At 33.5% G+C, this 13,905-nt stretch overlaps 1 protein-coding gene across 2 annotated transcripts in view; it reads right to left on the bottom strand.

Annotated features, from left to right (window-relative positions):
- Positions 1-13,905, bottom strand: part of DGKB (diacylglycerol kinase beta) — an 833,256-nt gene that overhangs the window by 763,131 nt on the left and 56,220 nt on the right. The gene's annotated exons all lie outside the window — the stretch shown is intronic.

The raw sequence follows: 13,905 nt of genomic DNA, 5'->3' as shown, positions 1-13,905 counted from the left end.
TGCTCTCCTTATTGGCTGCTCTCATTAATCTCCAATATATTCTCATAAAAAATATGACATTCAGCAGAACTAAGAAATGGAAGACGTTCTCAAATCCCCCAAAGAATAGAATACTTCTTAATTACTAGTAACATTTGCTGTAGTAATAATCTGTCTTCACTTTCTTGTTCTGTAGATTGAGTAATCATGAACAAGCCCTTCTAAATACACACACACACACACACCCCGCTTAATTGAATAGTACTTTTAATCCACTTTCAGCCTCCAGTTGTCTGAGCTAAAAATAAACTTAATTCCTTTTGATTTCATTTGTAATGCACACCTTTAATTATTTCTGCCTCTGAGTACTTTTCATATTGGCCATATTTTTTCCCAGATTTAGGGCTTGTGTAATCAGGGTTAAATTAAACATAGGGGAACACAGAAAAAAAGAAAGTATAAGAAAAGACCCAGAAGGAAGAAAAGAACCCAAAAGGATTAAATAATATATCTTTTCCTGATGTGTTTATATTAGAAAATTACTGCCTTTAGCTAAACAAAGACCAGTTAATGAGCAAAGCATTTATCAATTATCCAATAAATATCAATTTGCCAAAGCCAGTCTAACTTCAATTTTAACAGATTTTTATCAGAGGCTAATTTTTAAAAAAAAATCATATAATGCCTTAAATGCAAAGAGTATCCAGAATTTTTTAACGTCAAAATTCTAATTAAACATGATGCCAGATAGCGGTTATTTTTTCTCTTCATTTGTTGTCTGTCCATTAAATAATTATTATATCACAAAATTAATATTATTAAGTCTAAAGAGTACCTGTTTTATAACTGTGTACACTGCAGTGTAAGGAAGTAGGCAAAAGAAGTCTCTAGCACATAGAAATACATTTTGATACAAAAGGCCAACTTTATCCACAAATGGTACAAACTTAAACTTACCCTGCTCCACACATTCATTCCTTACTAGAACTAGCAGGATATTACTATTTATAGATTAGCAGGGTTTTCTTTTTGATTTTTTGGTTATTGTTTTTTGTTTTTACCTTTACTTCTATTTTGAAATTAAATAATATTTAGGAAGAACACTAACACTTTAAACATTATTGAGAGACATAATTTATTAGCTATCTTCATTCTAAATAAGTAGTCTAAACATCTGGTCTGGGTAGAGATGGAAGAATCACAACATGTTAAAATAATTGGTAATGAGTATTTAGCATCTATCTTATTAGTTTTTTTTTTTTTTTTCACAGCTTATAGCATTACTAAGATTCACTTTAACAACAACAACAAAAAAAACACTCTCTTAAAACTACAAGATTTAGTAACAGAGGAAGAAAATTTTCAGTTAAGGATTGATGACTGAATTTTATTCCTGACTCATCACTCAAGATTTTCCATTTTGTGGGAAAACTTACAAATCACTCCCTTATAACACTGTGCCCATTTCTCCAAGATGCCTCTCTGCTCCCATCACTATATTATCAGAAACTTCATGGGAATCTGTTCATCATTCATCAATCTAAAAAATAAGTAAGAGAAAAATGAACTTGCTCTATGAACACTCGCTTGTCAACATCATCATCAGTTTGTGAAAATACATAGAAAGGAATCATATTAATTTTCATCTACATCTCCTTCATCATCAAAACAAGTATTCCCAAACTAAATTCTGTACTTTAATGACACTCATTTACTGAAGAGAACCCAAAAGTTTGCAAACTGTACAACAGTAGAAGCAAGCTATGTTTGCTTAGTTCATCCATGTGTCTCTAGCATCTATTAAACTGCTTAGAAAGTGGTATGTGCACAGTAAAATAACTTTGGAATAAGTGAGTGAATGAATTAATCTATGAGTGCAGGGCATTGGGAAGATAAGTGAGCTGGAAATAAGGGTGTTTGAATTCTTTTCGTCTTTTTTTCTGCTGCTAAATAACTGGCACTTTAAGGATGTGATGCACTTCTCAGGGTTTCCAAGTGTCCTTTCATGTCTATCACTCACAGGCTCCACAAAACTGCACAATAATGCCTGTCCTTAAGATTCCTCCAAAATGAATTTTCTACTATACAGATTCAATCAATAAAGTTATCTAGAATCTAATTTCCTGACCATTTTCAAGGTCCTATTTAATCCCTAAGAAATGCACAGCTCTCTACTCCCCTTTGACTTCTATATCCCTACCTAGTCTTGTGATTACTGGACTAGAGCCTTAAAAAAAAAACAGATTGTTACACATTTATGTGTGCTTGCTCCTAAAATGTTAGTCATATATCAAGGATTACAAGCAAGACAACTTTCATTTATCTTTCATCACTCTTAATAAAGTAATTCTTAAACAAACAAAATAAATGATGAGAGATAGAGCTTAAATTGTAAAGTATCAGAAGTTATTGACATTAGATAGAAATGTATCATTTTTGTTTTTGTTTTTGTTTTTGTTTTTTTTGAGATGGAGTCTTGCACTGTCACCCAGGCTGGAGTGCAATGGCATGATCTCAGCTCACCGCAACCTCCACCTCCTGGGTTCTAGCGATTCTCATGCCTCAACCTCCCAAATAACTGAGATTACAAGCGCATGCCACCATGCCCAGCTAATTTTTGTATTTTAGTGGAGACAGGGTTTCACCTTGTTGATCAGGCTGGTCTCGAACTCCTGACCTCGTGATCCAGCCACCTCGGTCTCCCAAAGTGCTGGGATTACAGGTATGAGCCACTGTACTCGGCCTCCAGAAATCCATCTTTAATCACAGCACTTTATGTAAACTGGTGCTTAAAAATTACTTTGTCATGTTAATTTTATTTAACAAACATTTATTAAACATCTATTATCTGCAAAGCATTGGGAAAAGAAACATAGTTCAATAGGATATAGCTTTGTCTTTTAAAGAATATACAATCCCATAAATAAAGGTATTCTCACTTTAATTTTTTATATGAGTATTTTATCTTTCAAAAAACTAAATTGCTCAATAATTTAAATCCTCACCAACTTTGGCTTTAATGATGAGAGGAGAGCTACTTCCTAAATTTAGCAAAGTGTCATATGGGAACTTTTCCACTGGTTTTAAATCAATGAATCAGTGGGACATAAACTGGAAGGCTAGGAGAGATTTAGAAAAGACATGATATTGCGCTCCCCTTGAAAAGAATAATGATCACAAAATATGGGATTTGATAGGCCTTCGGATCTCTTTGGGTCCAATTCTCCTCTTTTACAGGAGAGGAAACTAACAAAGTAGATCACTGTCACTTATTTCTGGGCAGGCCATTTACAGGTCTTTCCACTGGACTTCCTGGCATTGTCACAAAACAGACCTGCTTCAATGCCCAGCTAGGTCAATTACTGGCTCTATGACCTTGGGAAAATAATTTTTTCTACACCTTAGTTTCCTCACCTATAAAATGAGGATGCCTATAGGACCTACCCCACAGAGTGGTTGAGAGAATCAAATAACGTGTCATGTGTGAAGCACATAGCACAGTGCCTGGTAGCGTTCTGCATGTGCACTTACATGTATACGTGCATGAACACACACACATGTGCACAGGTGTAATGGTTTTCATAACCGTGTACCCTATCTTCATTGAAACCATAATTTCTGAAGTTAATATTTAAGTATATGACTTTCAAATTATTCTTATTTCTTTATACATAAAATGTAATTGAATGGTAGTGGCAGAATCTGAATGATTCTTAGGGGCAACAAGCTTATTGTTGACCTAGTAGGTAATTTTTTAAATCAGAAAGAGAATTCTTCCTCTGCTTCAGTGAAGGTACCTGGTATTATAAAGTGGTCTGAGCAATGATACATAATATGAATTAGTGAAGAAGATATTCAGTCAAACTTTCTGAGGTACCCACAATGTGTGAAGTCCTAAGCTGGACGCATAATTAAGGAATCACAGAAAATGCAGCAAAACACGATTTAAAGTACAGCATAGAAATTCTATGACAGAGAAATTGTAGTTGTCCAACTGAAATTTTATGTGGAAAATTAGCAGGCTGTAATATAGCCCAGCCATTTATTTGGCTGTCTCAGTGATGGATGTGGAGTAAACTATGATTGATTTAGCAATGGTCATCTACACAGTGTTCCTGAAAATGCCCATGTTTTATATTGCATGACCTCACTTTATTATTTAGACCAATGGTTTAAAAAAAGAGAAGGCATACATATTGTTGTGATTTTTTATTTTGTTTTTTGAGAAACTACATAGGCCTATTTAACTAGTTCTTCTATACCCACTCTAACCCTTGAACAATATCCCATCATTCTTCCTAACACTCTGGAGGTAATTTATGTGTCTCCACATTAGACTTACAGGCCAAATTATATTCATATTTACACAGAGCCCTGCACACAGAAGGCACTCAAAAGATTTTCAGTTGCATTGATATGGACTTGAATCAAATAATCATTTTAAATGTCAGTTTTGAAAGAAAACAGATAACCTTCATCTAATAGCTAAATCTTTAAAACACCATGCTATAAATTGCAAGCAAATAAATACATTAGCTTTAAGCCATCTGAATGATTAAATCTGTTTACAATTATATTGTTTACAATTTAGAGAAGAATGCCTTAAGATAAAAGCAGATATTTTTGGTAGAGTTGGGGAGGGCTTGAATAGTTTTCTATATCTTATGATTAACCTTAAAGTTATTATTTATTAAATGAAATACTACATTTCTGTAACTTCCATACAGACAGATAACTTTAAAGGAAGAGTGGAAAAATTTGTAACAGTAATGATAGCCTCACACAGTATGCATCAAAATGCATATACATATAGACTGGTTTTGGGGTGACTTTAACAAAGCACTTTGTTGAAAAAACAGATGCTATATAATTGTGGAAACTTAATAACAAAATTCATTATCATTATCTTCACTGTTGTAAATCAGCCATCTGTGTGGTATTTGTCCTTGAAGTTAGTTTGAAAAAGTGAGGATGCATTTCTTCAATTAACCTTCTCAGTCTATGACTGGCTGGAAGATAAATACAGATATTAAAATAATAAAATGTATTTGTAAAATAGAAAGGCTCATTCTAAGCCTCAATTAAATGTCCTTAAAATTGAACTCTTATGCTTTTAGTGATGACTTTCTATTGTACATTCCCTGCATCCAACTTGAAGAATTGAAGAAGAAAAACTTAGTCATGTATATACTGTGCAGCTCACACAGCTATGTCTATTAAAGCCAATTGGTTGCATCCTACAGTGAATAATGTCTTTATATTTTAACCATGTTTTAAAATGTCAGATTCTCAAACAAAACTCAACGTAAAGAAAGACATGCTGAAAGAGGGGGTGTTTTGTGCAATGTTGCCTTTTACTAATCATTCTTATATGCTTTTAATAGCCTCTTTATTCTTATGAATATCAATATTATGCAAGCACTATTGAGATTTAGCTTCATAGGTCTTTTTAGGGTTGTTAAGAAGCACTTTAATAATTCATAGAAATGTAAATAAAATTGTTTTTCATTTAACATATTTAAAATAGTTATACCTAGCCCAATGTTTAAAATTGATGTTTCTTGGCTAGTATAAAAATTTAAATCTGCAATGGCCTTTATCACATGTCAGATTGCAAAATCAGAATACATTGCATAATTAAAACAAGGATTAAATATATATTTAAAAATCAGTCACTTTATTCCTCAATTGGGATGACCTGAATTCAGAAACTATATTTGTCCTGGGTGATTTATCTAATAATGGCTTTGGAGGTTGAATAGTTTTTTTAATAAAACATTAGCACATAATATGTATTTTTACATCAATAGAAACTGACATCAAAATTAGGAGGGGAAAATTATGTTCCATTGGGATAATCTTGGGACATTATGACTTAATGATGCTTTAAATAATCAAAACCATGTATTAGCTGGGTACAGTGGCTCACACTTGTAATCCCAGCACTTTGGGAGGCCAAGGCAGGTGGATCCCTTGAGGTCAGGAGTTCAAGACCAGCCTGGCCAATATGGTGAAACCTCGTCTCCACTAAAAATACAAAAACTTAGTTGGGCATGGTGGGTCATGCCTGTAGTCCCAACTACTTAGGACTAGTGACTACTGTAGTCCCTAGCTACTCGGGAGGCTAAGGCTGGAGAACTGCTTGAACCCGGGAGGTGGAGGTTGCAGTGAGCCGAGATCGCATCATTTTACTTCAGCCTGGGTGACACAGTGAGAAAGAAAAGAAAAGAGAAAAGAAACGAAAAGAAAGGAAAGGAAAGGAAAGGAAAGGAAAGGAAAGGAAAGGAAAGGAAAGGAAAGGAAAGGAAAGGAAAGGAAAAGGGGAAGGAAAGAAAGGAAAGGAAGGAAGGGAAGAAGGAAGGAAGGAAGGAAGGAAGGAAGGAAGGAAGGAAGGAAGGAAGGAAGGAAGGAAGGAAAAGGAAAGAAAGAAAAGAAAGAAAGAAAAGAAAGAAAAGAACCCTATATATTAGGAGACTGGAAGACATACACCTTTATGGAAAGTTTTGTTTCCCTTTTTGTCCACCAAAATTGCTCATTTTAGTGAGAAAAAATACTTTTATGTTAGGATTTAGTCTACAATACATAATCAAGAAGTAACATCTTATTTAACTATTATAACTATCTTATGAAGCAGATACTCTTATTACTTTCAATTTTCAGATGAACAAACAGAAGTACAAAGAACTTAACTAATTTATCCAAAGATATACAGTCTGTGGGAATGACAAAAGCACTGAATCTCTCTAATCTGGCTCCAAAGTTCCTATTCTTAACACCTCTGCTATATCGTCTCTCCACTTTAAAGAGACAAATAAATTTAATATTTGAAATTTGAATGGTGAGGGCAATACAACAGGTAGTTGATTAATCTATGTTTAATCAGTATAGAATATCACTAATGCTTGAAATTTTGATATTTTGTATTAGCTTTAAATCATCTGGGGGGTAATAATCTAATAACCTAATTAAACTCCAAATTCAAGCTTTCTTTCATTTTTTCATGTTGTAATCCATCTCAAGCATATGCATATTTAATGCAATGTATAGTATGTATCATACACTTTATGCCAAAGTAAGAAATAACTGTATACAGTCATTAATACATTAATCTTTATATATATCTATTGACCTTACAATGTATACATGTAGTAAAACAAGTTATGTTGTTATAGTTATCAATTTTTTATAGTGATTTCCAATTACAGTATGAACTCATTGACAGAATGGCCACATTTTATTTGCTTATCTTTAATTCTTTGAAAAAAGTCATAGAATTAGAAGCACTACCAAAATTATCACTGTATCAATAAGCGTAGTTGTGTAAGGATCTGTCCAAATGCTGAAAATATTTTAAATAGTTGATCTTAAGTTATTTCATAGTTTGGTGTTGGAGTATAACTATTTATATTTTCTCATTTTTTTTCATTGGGCTTAGGATAATTAATTATACAGTATATTTATTATTTTAAACATTTTTCAATATCATTAACATATAAGCTCTTTAAGTACCAAGATTCTCAGTTTTTTCTCCCACTATGGCTCCAACACTAGTTCAATGCCTGGTGCTTTGTCACTGAATTTTAATGATTTATTAACTGCCCAAGTGTAAATTGAATTAACAAATTCAGGAACTGTTGATAGATCTCTTCTTTTTCTGTGTTTCCCTTTAAAAAACAGACTGGCTTTTTCAAATCTATATCACCTGAAAAAGTGTATGTGTCCACCTGGGGTTTTCACAAGTGCCTTAGCCATAGGGAAAGCATCCGGGTACTATGATCCAGGACAGCAAAACTGCAACAACACTGTTTCATTCGATCTCAGATGGGAGACCAAAGATGTGCAAATAAAAATTAAGGCAATTAGTAAAATTAATGGACCATTCTCTGTTATAGAGTTTCTAACTTCGTTTACATAATAACATGTTAGAATATTATCTGTCAATAAAACAGTATGCAGATGCAAGAAAAAAGGAGTCTGGCTAATATCTAAAATGTTTGGATTATGTTCAAAACACATCTGAGTTCTGGTTGTTTTGTACTTGTTTTAGTTTGTTTGCTTCTACTCAGTGTCCAGTGCCCTTCTTCTGGTAACAAATTTTGATTTTTCTTTGAATGAAATTTTATTGGAATATAAATAAAGGCAACTTTGTTTCCAAGGCCAAGTGGACATATATGAGATGAAATGGATTCTCTGTCTGGAAATTTAAGCTTTCCAAAGCATTCAAAGCTGTTGGAGGTGATAAATTCAAGAAACATCCTCATATGTTTCATACCTAGATCTCCAAATAGGCCTATTTCCTAATGTTTCTAAGTCCAGTCCTATGGTGGTTTCTTTTAGTCAGTCAACTACTTCATATTTGTTGAATATTATAATTTTGCATCAAGTAAGCAGAATTTATTTCACTTTCCTGCAATAAGAACATTAGCAGTTAGATCAAGCAACAATGAAACATTTAGAGTGTGCCTCAGAGGAATGAGTTCACTGGGGGACTGGTTGGGGCAATTCATCCAATGGTAATAGGTAGAATGTGCTGGAACAAAATGAGACAAGTACTTGTAGGATCACGCAGGAGGCTGTTAATAGCTTACATGAGAAGCCAGAACTGTTTTAAAGGAGTTAAAATAAAAAGTATTTAGTGTTATGTAGATTCAGCCACAAAATTCATCAATATTTCTTTCCTTATCTTCAACAAAGTAGGACTAAGTGGATGCCAATGTCAAGGCTAAATATTGTAGTGGAAATCTGTCATCATAGGTTTTATCACTTATGTCATTTTATGATGTCAATTGTGGCTCCAGGCTCCATTTCTCTTGTAGGGTGCAGAGTTTCCCACACATATGTGTGTCCCATATGTCTACCTCTTACCTACAGACAGACCATCTTTCATGTTGCCTTGTACAGAAAATACTTCCCTGTTCCTTTAAGTTATCCCTCATTATTTTAAATGAATGTTCCTTATTTCACTTGTCAAATGTAATTATTCTCCCCCATGTCTTTCAGATTTTGTGGTTCTCTTCAAGTGTCTCACTTTGTTCAACCTTTCTCATAGAAGATGTCATTTCCTTCCATTTCATCAAGAAATGTGGTACTGGTTAGCACTCTTCTTAGCTTTACCAGCCTCACTCATAATGTTCCAGCATTGTAGATCAGTGAGTCTTCATACTACTGTCCTGTCATTCACCTTTATACCCTTACTCAAGATGTCTTCCCTGCCCTGAAACATTGGTGATGCTGTGACCTTTCCTTGCTTTGTTTGGCACACAGTAACTCCTTATGTCACATTCAGCTCTGTTCTCTTCTCCTCTGGAAAATACATGATTTTTCCCCTCCTGTTGACTCCCTTTGCACATGCATACTGAGCAGTTATTCTGTTTTCACCATTATGGCACTTTTTACATTTTCTAGAAAATTTCTGTGAATGCTCCTGTTGCTCCCACTAAAACATGTAACTTCTTGAGGTTATGTATCCTAATCATCATAATATTTATTATCTTTGAGTAAGAAAATTGTGTCCTACGTGCTAGATATTGTGCTAATCACTGTAAATACAAACACAAATGCCACATATTTCTCTGACGTTAAGGACCTTTAGGTGAAATCCAAGAAACAATTCTAATATTTCAGAGGAGAGTGATAACAATAGGAAAAGTAGGTATGGAAGAGCAAAGAAGCAGGCAAACTAAATTAAAATGGGAAGAAAATGACATGGAAGGTTTTCCTAGGGTAGCTGACATTTGGGGAGAATTTTCAAGGATGACTTTGTAGATAAAAAATAATGGTAAAATCTTTTGACTTGTACTTTCCACTCACTCCAACATATAAAGGGCATGGAAGTCATCACTCTCATCCACACATCAAGAAAAAGCTAAACAAGCTAATCAATAACTTTTCTTAGGTTAATCAACAAATGGAATTCACAGAGTAAACTACTACCCACAAAATCAAAGCAGCAAGCAAACATAGAGAATCACAGCTGAGATCAACTTACCTAGAAGAAAACATTTGAGCAAGTAACTGGTATTAATAATTAAATGTAGCCCTACTAGGTTCTCATGGTGAAAATTGGAGAAAAATTACTTTCCCTCATACTTTAGGTAGAGGAAGGGAAAAAGTAATTGTTTTAAAATATCACAGGAGAAATTAATGATTTTGAAATAAGTCCATAGTATTTATAATGAAGAATTGCTCTCAAAAGAAATACTTTGCCAGAGCCTTCTCTGACCTGGAAAAATATCAATTAAAAAGTTCAGCTCCATCATCCCTTCTTGTTTCACATAAGGGGAAGGAAAAGAAAGGCTGATATATGCATCTCAGGTCTCTGCCAAAGGAATAGACCCACTAAGAAAACTGAGATTTAATAATAAGATTATAGAAAACTACACTCCCAAATACTTAGAACTTCATCAACAGGGCTTACCACTGAAAGAGCTACAAGATACAGACTCTAATTAAGAAGTTCTTTGGGAAACCCAATAACAAAAGGAAAGAAAAAGAAACTAAGTCCTTTAGCACGTACAATATAGCAAATATCAAGCACAACCCTCACTCCTAGCCACATTAACATAAATGATCACATCAAAGGCTAAGTTACCTCAGTTACCAAATACAGCATGTCCAGCTTTCAACAAAAAATTGTAAAGCATACTAGAAGCAAGAAAAAAACAAAGTCTGAAGAGACAAAGTAAGCATCAGAACTAGACTCAGATATGACATAGATTTTTAAAATTACTAAGTAGGGAATTTTTAAAAAGCTAGGATTAATATGTTAAAGGATCTAACAGAGAAAGTAGACAACATTCAAGAACAGACAATTAATGTAAACAGAGAGAAGACTGCTCTAACAAAGAATCAAAAGGAATTGCTAGAAATTAAAAAACAAAACAATACCAACACTGTAATAGAAATGGAGAAGATTTAAGATGACCTCATCAGTATACTGGACAGAACTGAGAAGAGAATCAATGAGCTTGAAGATAGGAGGAAAAAAAGGTTTTCTGAAATAAAATACAAAGAGGAAAATAATTTAAAAAGTATAACATACTAACCAAGAATTATGGGATAATTACAAACATAAGCATCATCTGAAAGAGAAGAAATAAGAAAGAACAAGAGGCCAGACATGGTGGCTCGCACCTGTGATTCCAGAATTTGTGGAGACCACGTTGGGAGAATTGTTAGAGCTAAGGAGTTTGAGACCAGCCTGGGACATACAGCAAATAAAATTAGCCAGGCTTGGTGACACATGCCTCTAGTCTCACCCAGCTACTCGGGAGGCTGGGATGGGAGAATCAATTGAGCCCAGGAATTCGAGGCTTCAGTGAGCTATTATCAAGCCTCTGCACTCCAGCCTTAGTCACCGAATGTGACCCTATTGCCATAAAAAAAGGAAGAAAGAATAAGAAAAAGTAGTTGATGTTATAACAGCTCTCTTCCAAAATTAATGGCAGACGCTAAACCACAGATCCAAGAAGCTCAGAGAACACTAAGCAGGACATATTCCCAGGCATATTATATTCAAGCTGCAGAAAAACAAACACAAAGAGAAAATCTTGACAAATGTCAGCGAAAATAAATGCTTTGCCTATAGAAGAATAAGAATGAGAATTACATTGGACCTCTAATCAGAAACAATGCAAACAAGAAGAAAGTTGAGTCAAGTATTTAAAGTGTGGAAAGAAAAAAACCCACCAACCTAGGATTCTATATCCAGTAAAATTATCCTTCAAAGGGGAAGAATAAATAAAGACCGTCTCAGAAAAAACAAACAACAAACAAAAGAGAAACAGGGAATCTGTCACCTGTAACACTGTCTTGCAGGACATGTTAAAACAAGTTCCTCAGAGAAAATAAAAATATACAGTTCAGAAATCTGAATTTATCAAAGAAAGAGTATCAGAGAAGGCATGAATGAAGGTAAAATAAAATGTTTTGCTTTTCTTATTTTTAATCTAATAGATAACTATTCATAAGAATAATGTATGGAGTGATTATAGTTTATCGATAAGTAAGATGGATGACAACAATGTTATACGGAATAAAAGTGAAAAATAGGCTATATGCTATTATTTGGTACATTCATGTACCATCTTTGAAACAGTATACTGTACTTCAAAGTGGACGCTGATTAGTTGCCAATACATATTGCAAACTCTGAGATGACCCTTAACATTTTCGAAGAGGTATAATTAATAAAAGAAAATAATATAATCATATGAAATAGTCAATTAAAAGAAGTGAAAGCTGTGAAAGAGGGAAAGTTTTTTTTAAAATAACAAGCGTAGTGTGTAAGAAGCAGTTACAATCAAGCTACATGCCAATCCCATTATATAAATAGTCATTTTTAATATGATTGATCTAAATACATACAATAAAAACTTGACAGAAGATATGTAAAACAGATTCAATCAATATATTAAAGGGGTGGATAAAGATAAACCATGCTAATAATAACCAAAGTAAAGCTGGATTAACTGTATTAATTTCAGACAAAGTCTATTTTAGAGCAAGAAAAATTATAAGGGATAAAAAGAGGCATTATGTAAGGATAAAGTGGACAATTCCCTGAGAAGGCATAACCGTTCTTTTGTGTGTGCACCTAAAAACAGAGCATCAAAGAACATGAGGCAAAAAATAATAGCAATAGAAAGAGAAATAGAAAATTCATTATTATAGTTGTAGAGTTCAACACCTCTATAACTGCTATTGACAGCTCCAACAGGCAGAAAATCTGTAAGGATACAATTGAACTGAATATCATCATCAATCAACTGTATCTGATTGACACAAAAGATTTTGTCCAACAACAACAGAATACACATTATTTTCATGTTCCCATGGGGCACTCACTAAGATAGACCACATTCTGGGCCATAAAACACACCTTAACAAATTTAAGAGGTTATAAGTCAACCAACGTATGCTCTCAAATGGAACTACACAGAAATCAATAACAGAAAGATAGCTAGAAAATAATAAAATACTTAGAAATTAAACAGCATTTTAAAATAACATGAGTCAAATAAAATGTCTCAGAAGAAATTTTAAAATATTTTAAACTAAATGAGTAGGAAAACAATACTTATGTCAAAATATGTGGAACACAACAAAAGCAGGCTAAGAGGGTAAGTTTGTAGCGCTGATTCCTACATTATAAAAGAAGAGAGATCTAAAATCAACAATTGATGCTTCCATCTTAGGACCAGAGAAAGTAAAGCTATGTAAATGTAAAACAATCAGAAGAAACAAATAACAAAAGAGCAGAGATAAAAATAGAAAACATGAAATCAATAGAAAAAAAAATCAACGAAAGCAAAAGTTGGATCTTAGAGCAATAAAATTAGTGAACTTCTAGCCAGGCCACTAACAAGAGAGAGAAAGAGAAGATGCAAATTACTAGCATCTGTAGTGAAATAGAGATCATCACTACTGATCTCATTTACAATAAAAAGATAATAAAGAAATGCTATACACAACTCTATTCTCGCAAATGTTATAATTTAGTTAAAACGGACCGATTCCTTGAAAGACATGATCTATCAAAACTCACGTAAGTAGGAACAGGTAATCCAAATAGGCTTATATTTACTGAATAAATTAAATGGACAATGAATAACCTTTTAAAGCAGAAACACCATTCCCAGACAGTTTCATTACTAAATTGTAACATTTACGAAAGAAATAATACCAATTATCTAAAATCTGTCGCAAAAAATACAAGCAGAAAGACCATTTCCCAACTCTTTCTATGAAACTAACATTACCCTCATATCCAAATCCGACCTTTATAAGAATGAAAAACTGCAGATAATTATATATCATAAATGATCCTCAACCAAATATTAGCAAATTTAATCCAACAATGTATGGAAAGAACTGTACACCACTACCAAATGAGATTTATTCCAGGAATGCAAGGCTAGTTGAACA

Source organism: Chlorocebus sabaeus, chromosome 21 (genome assembly GCF_047675955.1).
Source record: "Chlorocebus sabaeus isolate Y175 chromosome 21, mChlSab1.0.hap1, whole genome shotgun sequence".
Taxonomy (NCBI): domain Eukaryota; kingdom Metazoa; phylum Chordata; class Mammalia; order Primates; family Cercopithecidae; genus Chlorocebus; species Chlorocebus sabaeus.
This window is presented reverse-complemented; position numbering and strand designations above follow the sequence as displayed.